Genomic DNA, 12,717 nt, shown 5'->3' with positions numbered 1-12,717 from the left:
CACTTAATGCATTAATTTAACATTTTTATCTAATTAGGAAAGTCATGGAGTTTTTCCTCTGTAGTCTCTTTGCCCTTTATCATAGATTCTGCCCTCTATTTTAAGGCTCAGTCCACAGACTTTACCTCTAGGCCAGGCCCTTTACTTAAAAACCAATGCCAATATGTTTTGCCTTGTCCTGGAGGCCTTACACCCTATCACCACCCCAGGCCCTACCCTCAGACCCAGTCTGTTGAGTGGGCTCCTTCCCAGGCTCTCAGACCCTGTCAATCAACTCACCAGCCAAATCTTTGACAGCCATATTCCCTCAGTCACCTGCTCCTGAAGCTGAAACATTAGCCTGACTCTCCCTTCTGCTGTCTTAATCAGTTGCAGGGTCTTGCTCAGGAAGGTCTTTCTGCTTACACTCATATCCTAGCTATCTTTCTGTGATGCCTGTATTTGCTTCAGTGTGGGCACACTTGACTCTAAACTGAAGACAGAAATGCAACATAAAGGACACTTGGCAGTTGGGGGTCTCAGAAAGGTAAGACGGGTCTAATAGTCTATTCAAGTTTTATTTGTTCCCTCAACTGGCTGTGTATCCTCAAATCTGGGACATAGTAGAACAGGATGAACTGAGAACCGTCTCTGCTGTATATGCACCCTACCTATATAGTATAGCCCCACAGGAGTCCCTCATGCTGACCATCACCCACATATCTTAGCCTGGGATGCATGCTCCATTCATGGTGTGGCTCTCAGGCTCAATGAATTTCTGCTTTCAAATGGAAAGGCTCCCTTGTATTTGCCTAGTGTGATGTTTGCACAAAATACCCAACAGTATTTGTTGAATGGAAGCTGGTTTTTAAATTAGTAAGCATAAAGTTATAAACTGACTTTCACATGGAAAAGACACATGGTTGGAAGACAGCCAGTGAGATCTTTGTCATCCCCAGGAATGGTGTGGGAGATTTGGAGAATAATAAGAGAAGAGATGCCTAAGTTATACTGAGCTCACAATAATGCACAAGCTCCCCGGTGGACTGCCCTGTGACAGGGTGACAACCCCTCACACATACCAAAAGTCTACTGCAATGGCGCAGGTTCATTAGCATACCAATTTGTATAAATTTACATATAACATTCATATCACCTAGCACTCAAACTTGCATACTGGATAAAAATTTTAAAAAGATAGTGTGACCCATTGCAATTATGATCAAATTCAATATTCAGAACATGACACGTGAAGCAAAACAAAAATCTACAACAGTCAATTATGAGCCTCATAGGATGCCATCCAGGAGAGGTGCAATAGGGGACAGAAAACCAAACAGCCAGACTGGGGTTTGCAGCATGGGTGCTGTGAAGTGGCACCACCAACACCTGTCCTCAGGCATGGCTCACTTACAAGCATGTACTGAGTGTTACTCTGTGTCGTGTTGCACACGAGAGATTGAAAGTTTAAAGTTTTGTCTAATCACAATAATAAAATTGGGTCACGGCCCTCACTGGGTCTATTACAGAAATGCTTTGTAGATTTGTATGTGTACTGCTGGAGTTATGCTGTGCCACATGCATGTCCAGGTAAGGTCTACTGGGTCTTCTGCACATGACCTGCATGCACAGAGAAATGTGGGGCTCGCTTATCACTGTACCATTGCCACCCGCGTTACAGACGCGAAGACTGTGCCCAGGACTGGGCAGAAGTAGAGAAGATGCGATCTGTGACAGCACAGGGAAGTGCGAGCCTCTCCCAAACATTCGAGGATTCCAAAGAGAGGAAATCTGTGAGCGGCAAGTCCAGGGCTCCACGGGAAGAATGGTGTCTGGATTAAACACCAGCAGTAGAAGCTATTCATTTCTCTCCTCTCACCGGAAGCTCATCACCTTAATAAGAACACAGCTGCCAGGCCTCACCAGTTTTCCTCAGAAAGGACCACTCACCATTGTTTTGGGCTATTCTAACAATCATGGCAAGGCCTCCACACCGCTACCTAAACACATGGAGTCTGCATCTAGATGCCGTCTCTCCCACAGAGGCTGTCCTCACACTTGAGTGATCTCAAATTGGAATTAGGCGTACATGTGTGTGCAGATGTATGAGCCTTTGTGTAAAAAAGCCAGAAAGGGGTATTAGTTATATCCTGCTCACTCTCTCTCCACTTTAGCCCATTGAGACAGGCTCTCTCACTGAACCTAGACTTTGTCATGTGGGCTAAACTGGCTGGCCAGTGAATTGTAAAGGTCTGCCTGGCTCTGTCTCTCGGTGCTGGGGTTCTAGGTAGGTGTGCCATGCCTGGCTTTCCACACAGATGCTGTGATCCTAACTCAAGTCTTAATGTTTGTGCAGCAGGCACCGTAACTCACTGAATCATCTCCCCAGTGCCAGGAGTGACTGATCTCTCCTGCCTAAGTACATGCGAACAACTGGCTGTTGCACAGCCCTGTGTGTTTTCCTGGAGCATGATGCCCCTAAAGCTGTTACTCATTCATTATCATGTCTTGTGACTACTCACTTTCGCCGGCTATTGTTTTATGTGCTAAATCTTACAAAAATATTAATGAGAAATCACTCATCTTAACTGGCAGGTAAACAAGTAGAAGTAAGTTAAAGGGATTTTAGCTTTATTTGTGAATGGCGTGTGAAGCCTTGGAAACAATGGGAGAGTGACTAATGTGCTTTTCTTCAGTAGTGTCTTGAGACGAAGTTTGATTTGGGAAAACCCCTGTAAGGATAATGTAGACGACAGAAGCATGCAACCCAGATCAGACAGATATGATTCATCGTTGTTTCCTATCACAGCCGGAAGGTCTGTTGGATGCCTTTGTTGTGACTTCTTACCCAGATGACTAACCCAGGTCTCCTGGATGTGTAGTCTCTTTGTGTTTCACCTTTCAAAATTAAATCAGATCCATACCGTCTCTGCTAAATTATGTGAAATACAAGTTTTTCTAGTGTTCTACATTTTAAGGAGTGAAGGAGTGTTATTACCATCTGTGTGTGTGTGTGTGTGTGTGTATGTATGTATGCCTTGCATGTGTGCATGTGCATAAATCCATGTGTATTTGTGTGCATGTGTTTATGTACATGGATGTATCTGTGTGAATGTGTGTATACATGTGTGCATTGCATGTGTGCATGTGCATAAATGCATGTATATGTATATACTTGTGTGTGCTATGTTCATGTATACATTTAGATGCACATATGTATGCATGTGCATGCTTTTTTGTCTGCAAGTTTGTAAACATGTATGTATATAAACATGCATATGTGCATTCATGTACATATGAGGCCAGAGGTTGGTCTCATGGGTTGTTCTCCCAGAGTTCTCCACTCTGTATTTGTTTTAAAGCCTTATTTACTTTAATCTATATGTATATGTCCTGGTGTGAGTTTATGTGCATCAGGTACATATAGGTGTCTGTGGAGGCCAGAGTGTGTTAGATTCTTTGGCTAAAGATACAGATGGTTGTGAGCCATCTGATACGGGTTGGGAACTGACCCTGGGTCCTTTGCAAAAAAGTAAGGGCTCTTAACTATTGAGCCATCCATCCAGCCCCTACTCCACCATGCTTTTGAGACAGGGTTTCTCACTGACTGTGGGGCTTGTGCTTTGGTCAAAACTGATGATCCGGGGCACCACAGGGATCCATGTGTGTCCACCTCCTCAGGAGTAGGACTATGAGCATGGACCATCATGCCTGGCTTTTTACATAGAAGATGGATATCACACTCAGGTCCTCATGTTTGCATGACAAGCACCTTACCAACTGAAATCTTCCCCCACTTTACATGGCAGTAATTGATGTGCAAGAAATAAGAGACACCCCAGACCAAGAGCCAAATCAGGCTTAAGAGCCCCATTTTCAAACTGCAATAACAAGGTGAGACCTAGAAAAGTCTTGTGACCTATTAATATTATACAGGAAAGCATCTGGAGGTGATTCCCTCTGAGCCCCTCACCTGCCTGCAAGCCAGCACCCACATTACAGGCAAACAGAGAGGCTTCAAGAGAGACTAGCCACATTCCACACTCCGCACCATGCTGTTGGTCAGTGAGAGGAAAAAGCTTCATTTTTCAATATATGAGGGTGATGCCAAGACTAAGCCTGCACGTTCTAAGTCCCATCTTAGGCTTTTTCCTTCTAATAGAGGCGCTAGGCAGCAGCATCCATCTCCTGAATATTCCAGGAAAAGTGAGTGTCAGTCGCTGGCTGTTTCCCACTAGAAATGGTTAAGGGACACTGTGTGCTTGGTCCCTGCAGCCCTGTGGGATCACACCATGTGCTATGGAGGTTATCTGCTGGGGAGAAAGGGTATCATCTCACTGCTGATGAATACTACACTTCTTCTTTCAGACACTAACCAGGGAAAACAGAACAGGCAGAGTTTCAGGAGCCCTAAGTTCTGGTTTGGATTCTTGTTAAGTTAGTATCCTGAAAATTGTGTCCAGTTTCTCTGCTGTGCCCTGGAAGTTGTCTTCAGTTACTTGTATCTCATGAATTCTCAGAGATGTGCACTGTCATTGATTAACTAGAAGAAAGAATGTCTTCTTTCATTGCCTGTCACTTTAGCCAAGTTAGAGTTTGGAGATAACCTTTAAACCTAAGATGAATTCTGTAGCCCGGACTCCCACACATCTTTGGCCAGAGTCTGTTCTTATTCAGCTCCCTTCTTGTCTCATCTTTCTGCCTACATTTGTGACTGGCACCTGCCATCAGGGAAGGTTGGTCCTCCTTTGCTTTGCTTCTATTATATAGCACCCCACTCCCACTGTCTCCCAATGGGCTGTTACTCTGTCAGGGTGGACTGTTTGGTATCTCTCAATTGGCCCATTTCTATCTGTGCTGCCTGACACCCTTTGCCAGGATCCTCTGTTGGTTTGACTAGTGCCCTAGAATAGATGACTATATTCTTGGTTGTCACCCCTGCCAGCAGTCTGTCTCACTCAATCACCATTTCATGCTGAACCATCAACCCTAAGTGAGAGTGTGTTGCTTGTTTGCTTAGCATTATTCTTGTAGGTTTCAGAACAGTGAGATTGGTAATAATGAAGCCTACTTTACCTCTCTAACTTCCTCTCCTGCTGACTCTTTTCAACTGCCCACCTCCTCCCACACTCAGCCTTCAAGTACATACTTCTCCATTTTTTTTCCTCTTCACTAAAACCCACTTAGGTTCAGGACTGTGCACAGGAACATTTCACCCAAAGGCTTCCTTGACATCCTGGATCTCATCTTTATTAGATGTTCCTCTAATCATGGCTGCACACACTGGGACCACAGCTGTTTAGTAACTTGCATGCACTGTCCCACTGATATTGTCCTCTGTTGCTTCCAAGTTCCTGATTAATGACCTTGTTCTCTGTTTATTTCCAGGACTTGAGTCAGCTACAGCACTTAGAAGACAACCAATATATCCTGCTGATGCATAGAGGTCCACGCCATGTCTGTCCTGCCCTGATGCTAATGATAATTAAGAACTACTTTGTGCTTCACAGTACTTTCTCTCATCAATTGTAGCATTTAAGCCTCAGTCTCACAAAGAAAGTTGAGTGATAATTCTATGTATGATTGTGTTGTGTCATACAGATATATCTTCACCTCAATAAATTAGTCAACTACCAGAGCCTTGACCTCTTTCCTGTTAGAAGATGAAAAGTTTGTCATTTGAAGGAATGTCTAAAGTTGAATTAAACATGAGAAAATGTGACTCATTCATAACGAATATGATAAATGACAAAGAATGGATGGGATCTTGAATCTAGAGAAGGTCACAAGTTCTATGATCATTAAAACAAGACAAAGTTCCAACGAAGACTGGGGCACTTTGGTAGAGAAAGATGTGTCATACCTGAGTGGCAATACCTTATACAGTAGAGCATATCCAGGGTCTTAAGGCTTGAAGAGGAACATTGAGAGCTGTTCCAAGTAGAATGACTGCTAAACATACAGGTATAACTAGTATGAAACCAGGTGATCATGGTTCATGCCTGGCTATCCAGAGGGGTGGGTATCCAGAGGATGCAGACATAAAACATACGAAGGCTGAATATTTGTTGTGTGTGAGGCCAGTTATGGCCATACTCCTGTGGAATGTAATCTCTGCATGAAGGAATCTTCCTTCAGTGTGTTGGCTGTATGATTGTAACACTGTGCATGTGTGTGTGGGAGGGAGGAGTGTTTTCTCCAAGTGAGGACAGCTGTGGCTACATTCCTGTGGAGGAACCTACCTGCAGTGTATTGGCTGCAAGTGATGATAGGAATAGGTTACTGCTTCAACTTAATTTCTTTTGCCCTGGTATTTTGATTATTTAACCTTGTATGTTTAGGAACAAAGGGTTTACTAGTTTATGTGCATATGAATCAGGGGATCTATCCTTAGCATTGGACAGTGGGCTGTGTATAGCAACAAGGGTAGGGGAGAGGTCTCTCCTCAATACTGGATATTAGGGGTGTGCATTCTGGGTTCTTGGCAGGTAATAAAGTTTTACATACATGCAGTACCTTTTGTGGGTATTACAAACACGTACAATAGGCCTATACTAGGCATTTCCCACTGTTCCTGGATGGATGGAAAAAGACAAAATTGGACAAAGATGGAGTCTCAGTCTTCACCCTGGGTGATCTAAAAAGGATCCCTCTCCCTTGGAGTTGGTGCATGCCCCTAAATGGTGCAGATGAGAACTTGGACAAACTCAGGCACCTTCCTGACCAACAGCTGACTGACATAAGAGTGTGTACTTGCAAACATGCACCTGAATATCATTACAGGAAAACTAATTACAAGTATATGTTTAAATCTACGTTTCTTTTAAGTTGGGAATCCAACATTTTCCGGAGAATTGAGAATACGGCTTCTTTAAAAGAAGCATTTGGCCTCCTTTTAGATAAAATTATAAATGTAATATTTTAGAAAGAGTATTATGACACATTATAGTGAAATTGTGAGCTGCGAATCTCTGCTGCAGGCTGGTTACTGGGGTCAATTACCTGAGCATCTAAAGTGGAAGCATTTGTACTCAGGGGCAGGTTATTTTGCTTCACCGATCATTATGTCAATGTGAAGCTAAAAATTTGTCAACGAGTAACTGATTCCTATCACATCTATAAAGTGTCTCCTACTGATACTATTGCTATAGTAACCAGTGTGCTTAGAATCAGAAAAATAAGAAGAGCAAAAGGAGATTAAAAAAAAAAAGTCTTGGTAAAGAACAGTGGCATATTTTAGGCTGGCCTTTCTGCACACACACACAACTGAAAATACCTGAGGTTTGACCCTCCCACAGTCTTATATAGTAGGTGAATATAAATCATCTCTTGGTGAATGATTGCATGTCTTCTGACTACACTGTATTTTTTCATTTAGTTGAGGCTTTGGAGAAAGGTGGGAACTAAACTGCATGGCCTAAATTTACAGTTGCAAGATGGTGGAGATTGTGCGGCTGCTACACACAGGGTCACCTGTACCCAGCCCAAAGCCCCTTGTCTCTCCTTCAATGGGTTCAGTTGCTGGGGCAGGGGGAGAGGAATTACAGGTCTGTTGACCGTGGTCATTAGAATGGCTGCAGAGTGTGGCTCAAAGCATTGCAGGGTGACCTGAACCTTGATATGAACTGATATATTTAAAAATATCCCTTGTTATTTATCAAACGAATGAACACCACAAAGACCCTCTGTCAAGGCTCCACCTAACTTTGGGCAGTACCACCCATTCTCCCATCTGTTGACTGTGGTGTATCTTGGCTCTGTTGTGTCTTTACATACCCTGGCTTCCTTGGAGGTTTTCTACATAGCTGGGGTTTCAACATTCCTCTGTTATGTAGATTTTTTTAGCAGATTTTTCTCTTTTTTACAGAGTCTTTTTATATTAATTAGCTTAAACTGCAATGTACCTCCTGCCTCAGCCTTGTGAGTTCTGGGATTATACTCATGCCATACCACATGTGACTCAGCAGATGGTTTGAAGTCAGACATGTGCAGTTCAGCTGTCTGTAGCCAGATTCTGGTAGTTTATCCAGCATATGCAGGCCTTTGAACTTGAGGCTCTGGCTGTGAAAGGGTCTTTCTTCAGGTGTTCTGTACTGAAGCCATCATGAAAAAAATTGTGTAGTGCAGCCCCTGTCGACATCTCTAGCTCACTTATGAAGGTAGTTCACGGATAGAGTTTTGGTTTTTAGGCTATGGGTAGCCTTGCAGCGTGGTACCAAGCTTGGGAAGAACACTGAAAATGGTACCCAACTGAAAGATAACCTGTTGAATTTAGGTCACATTTGAGTATTATTTTGATACTTCAACAGTTATTTCCACAACTTTTAAACTTAGTCACATGATTTTCTTCTAGAAACTCTGTTCTGATACACTATCTTTAATGAAGGATAAATTACAACAGAAATCTCATTAGATTGCTCATTATTTTCTTTCAGAGTCTTGGCACAAATGAAGAAAGGGCTTTGGCACTCTACTCAGGGCCCGACTCAGCCTCAGCACTCCAGGCCTCCGTCCATCCATTGCTCTAGGCTGATGGCCTACATCTCTATTCCCAGCTCCCAGCTGCAACCCCTGCATGCTTAGCTTCTGCTATCCTAGGCTCTATGTTCTCAGGTCAGCTGTCCTTGCCTTCTCATATCTTCACCCTAACTTGTGATTCTCCCTCTTTCTTGAATTTTCACCTCTGGATTGCTCTTGGGAGTCCTCTCCTTGTAACCACCTTCTCAGCATCTTCATGTTGTCTCCATAAACCTCTAGCAGGCCTGACACCTGGGTAGAAGCTGGACAGAAATGCTTGGTACTGGATTCCAGCCTATTCTCTCTGAAGCTTTGACTCTCTGCTCACCTTAACCTCACACATATTCCCCATGTGGTCCCTGAAACCTTCCTTGAGGGCTTTAGCTCCTAGTTTACAGGGACTGTTGCCAAATCACCCTCTGCAATAGTCCACAAGATGTCTGTCTCCATTCCAATGGCCCCTCCAAAGCCTGGATCCCTTGACTTCTCTGCAGCAATTTCCTGCCCACAGCAAATACCATGCTTGTCACCACAGACTCATGGTTCTGCCAGGGCTCTACCCTCCTAAATTCTTTGCTTTCTTTCTCCCACACTTTGACCTCAACAAGCTGTTGAGCAAACATACAAGGGCCAATGTTTCTTGCAGTGGATCTGCTACCTTCTTGCAGGCCCTCAGTACCTCATCTTGTTCATACCAGTTGTAGAGTTATTGTAGAATCACTGTAATAGCCTGTGAACTCCCTGGCTTGTTGTTACTAGTTTTCTCCCAAGAAGTACAACCCTCAGTTTTATTTCCTACTGTGCTATGTCTTCATTAGGATAAGGCCAGAATATACCAGAAGACCATACCCTACTTACATGAGTCTCTGTTGCCTCTGGTAGTCATGTGCTTGCATGAATCCCCTTTGCTACCCTCCTGCCTGGCTTTCCCTAAAATACACTCAAGCCTTGTTCCATTCCTCATTGTCTTTAGAGACTGTGCCTACTGCTATATCAGAAAAAGACCCATGACAGCAATAGCTTCTGCAGGGCTGGAGTGTAGGGTCCCTGGGCCTGTAAATGGTGGCCCTCCACTGCTGAAGAACACGCCTGTCTAATCCTTCCTCACATTCTCATCACTCTGGTCCCTGGGGAGTCATACTGAGTAGCCGTTAAGAGCAGGGCCTCCAAAGCCCGAGTTCCAGCCTTAGCCTAGCTCTGTACCAACCTATGTCTTTGAGACTTCCTCTGCTGAACAGTCACCATGACTGCCATCATTCCAGGTGCATGAGGGTCATATGAGATAACATGCATGGTCCAGGCTTGCAGTATGGTAGCATTTTTGCTGGTAAAGTAGTCGCTTAAACCTGCCTTGGATATGTCATTTCTTGGATATGCTGTGGAACCATTCTAAGCATCTTACTCCACAGCTTCTTTTCCCTTCTCTTCCATGCGCAGTGAGGGAGGCCACCCATCTTAGCCTTTTTCTTTCCTCAAATATCAGGCTTTCTGTTTAGTACTGGCTGACCCAGGCTCCAGTGGTGTGCTCAGACCATGGGTTAGTCTCTGTCCCAGCCTGGAAGAAGGCTCACAAAGGGTGTCTTTTGCTCTGCACACTGTCACCCCCAAAATGTGTGCACCTGTGTACACACCCACCCATACCCACCAACAAAATCTGCAGAGAAGCCTGCACCAGGTCATTCAGTGCCCGGTGATGTTTGTGGTATGGGGGATAAAGGTGTGAGTTGTGAGTATGTGTGCAAAAGTCTGTCATCTGAACATCCAGGAACAAATGCTGATTTTCATGTCATCTTTGTCAGAGATGAGGCCATAGTTGGGACCAAGGGGATATTTGATTAATTGGAAAGTTTTTTGGCTTGTTGCAATAAACGTAAAGACCAAAATCAACTTGGAAAGAAGAGAGCTTATTTGAGTTATAGGTTAAAACCCATCATGAAGCCGAGGCAGAAACTCCAGGCAGGAATCTGGAGGCAGGAATGTGGAGGCAAGAATTGGAGTAAACAGAGAGGACCGCTGACTACAGGCATGCTTCCAGCTTCATTTTCAGCAACCTTTCTTGTATATACCAGGCCCACCTACTCAGAGTGTCACTACCTGCAGTGTACTTGGCCCTTCCACATCAATCAACAATCAAGAAAATATCACAGCAGATACATGGCAACAGGCCAGTCTGATGGAGCCAGTTCTTCCTCTTTCCAGCTGACTAAAGGTTTAGATCAAATTGACCACTGAAGATACTTAAAACAGAGAGGAAGACACAGATTATCATTTTGAAGAACAGAGACTGATTCTTTTTTCTTTGTGCTTCATATTTATATCTTTCTGGGGAAAGAATGGATGCTGGGTAACAGGAGCATGTGGAGCGTCGTCCTCTTGTACCCAGAGAGGATAGAGACCAGGTGACAGATACATCTAGCCTCTTCCGCCTGAACTCACATTGGCATCACAGGCTGGCTCTCTCTTCAGAAGGGGCTGGTGTCTGTAGTCATTTTAAATATACTTCAGCTCTCACTGAGGACTCTGTCTTCCTGGCCCTCTACTCCCTCCCTCTATTTTGGGACCAGGCCCCATTATCACTGAGCAGAGTGACATTCACAGCAGGTATAAGCGACACATGGGGATTCATTGGATCCGTTGCACTAATTGGATATCTGTGCTTGCCAGGCGGATGGCACAAGTAGGAGGTGTTTGAACACGTGAGCACAGAGTGCTGCTTACAGTCCATCACCAAGTAGTAAAGAGAGTTGGCAGTTCGAGTGCAAGGTACCTGATAACACACAGAAGCCAGCTCCAGACTAGAGGGATGAAGCCTGTGGTAAGAAAACCTGTGAGGAGTAAAAGAAAGTGGCTTGCCTCCCACATTCTCTCCCTGTAAAATTTATGTAAGAAGCTGCCATTAGCATTAATGAGAGTCAGGCGTGTGATTCTCCCATGAAATGATTGGAGATGAGCCGCATCCCTCACTCTGTGGAGAGTGTGGGCTCTAACGCAGGCTTCCAGCAGGCTGAGTAGCATTGCATGGGTGTTACCTGCCCTCCAGGGTAGTGAAGCAGCAGTACCCAGTAGCCTTGGCCCAGTAGCCTGCTGGGTGAGGGCCTGGGACAGGTTCCTACAGAGTGATACATGGAAAATGTGGGCAAGAGCTGAGTAATTTACAGATCATCCTTCGAACCACCCACCAGCTCACAAAACACCATATTGGAATAGACCCTCTGCTGTGGACTGATTTCACCTCTGCTTCCTCATGAGGCTCTGGGAGGGCTGAGCAGCATATTGAAGATGTCTGGGAACATCTTCTTCTGTCCACTCACACAGGGTTGCACCATGCATGCACCGAGACTTCAGCGCTTCTTCCCAAGCCAGTGCTATAATGCTCATCAAGTATCTTGGCTTATTCTCAAGGAGCATCCTGTCTCTGTGTCCCCTTCCATGTGTTTGGATTGTATAGCTCTATGTGAGAGCCCCATTCTCTCAGAGGGCCAGCTATCCTGTGCTTTGTATGGACATCATTATACCATATACCACTACACTCTACCTCAGCATTCTCTTCTGCTGTGTCCCTGACGCATGTCTAGGGAACACGCCACGATCCGAGTGGGACTCTTTCTTCTTCCACAGAGCCACTTTCAGCTTGTGTCTTTGGGGTGCTTTTATTATGCTGGTCTGCAGAGTTCCTCTGCAAAGATTCAGTGAATATGAACACGATCATCATTACTTTTAAGGAAGAACACAGGCATGCATATTACCATGCCCTGTGACCATCTGCCACTAGGCTATGCAAAAGAATCTCTCCCCTCTGAGGCAATCTCTCCATTGCCTTCCCCTGTGGCCTTGCCTTCCCTGGCAACCACTCACAAATAAAGGTGTTTTTAAAATACAAAATGACACTACGCAAATCTCTGGATCCTGTAGTGTTTTGTGTGACATCATATCTTGAGATGATTGGTTAGGTTCATATAATCGAACTCATTAAAATCTCACAGTGTCTCATGAGACAAATGCAGCACAATTTCTCAGGCAGTCTCCCATGGCTGAGTGTTTGTATTATTTCCCCAAACCCTGCTCTTACCAGCAAAACTTCAGTGAATGTCACAAACACAGCTCCACTTCTACTAGGCTTTCCATGCGACAAAGGCCACTTACATTCATCTAACCCTTACCATAGCCCTCAGGGGTATAAATGCAACGATCATGACAGCCATATGAAGGCGGAAGTTGAGT

General features: G+C 44.5%; 1 protein-coding gene and 1 long non-coding RNA gene across 17 annotated transcripts in view; one reads left to right on the top strand and one right to left on the bottom strand.

Moving 5' to 3' along the window:
- The window catches only part of LOC110307426 (uncharacterized), a 93,595-nt gene extending 87,991 nt beyond the window's left edge, over positions 1-5,604 (top strand). The window contains exon 5 of the long non-coding RNA XR_002379384.1: positions 5,368-5,604. This is a non-coding gene — a long non-coding RNA (uncharacterized LOC110307426). The remainder of the gene's footprint in view (positions 1-5,367) is intronic.
- Positions 1-12,717, bottom strand: part of Myt1l (myelin transcription factor 1 like) — a 391,301-nt gene that overhangs the window by 169,846 nt on the left and 208,738 nt on the right. The gene's annotated exons all lie outside the window — the stretch shown is intronic.

Source organism: Mus caroli, unplaced genomic scaffold, assembly GCF_978045245.1.
Source record: "Mus caroli unplaced genomic scaffold, Mus_caroli_1 scaffold_14, whole genome shotgun sequence".
In the NCBI taxonomy this organism is placed as follows: Eukaryota; Metazoa; Chordata; class Mammalia; order Rodentia; family Muridae; genus Mus; species Mus caroli.
This window is presented reverse-complemented; position numbering and strand designations above follow the sequence as displayed.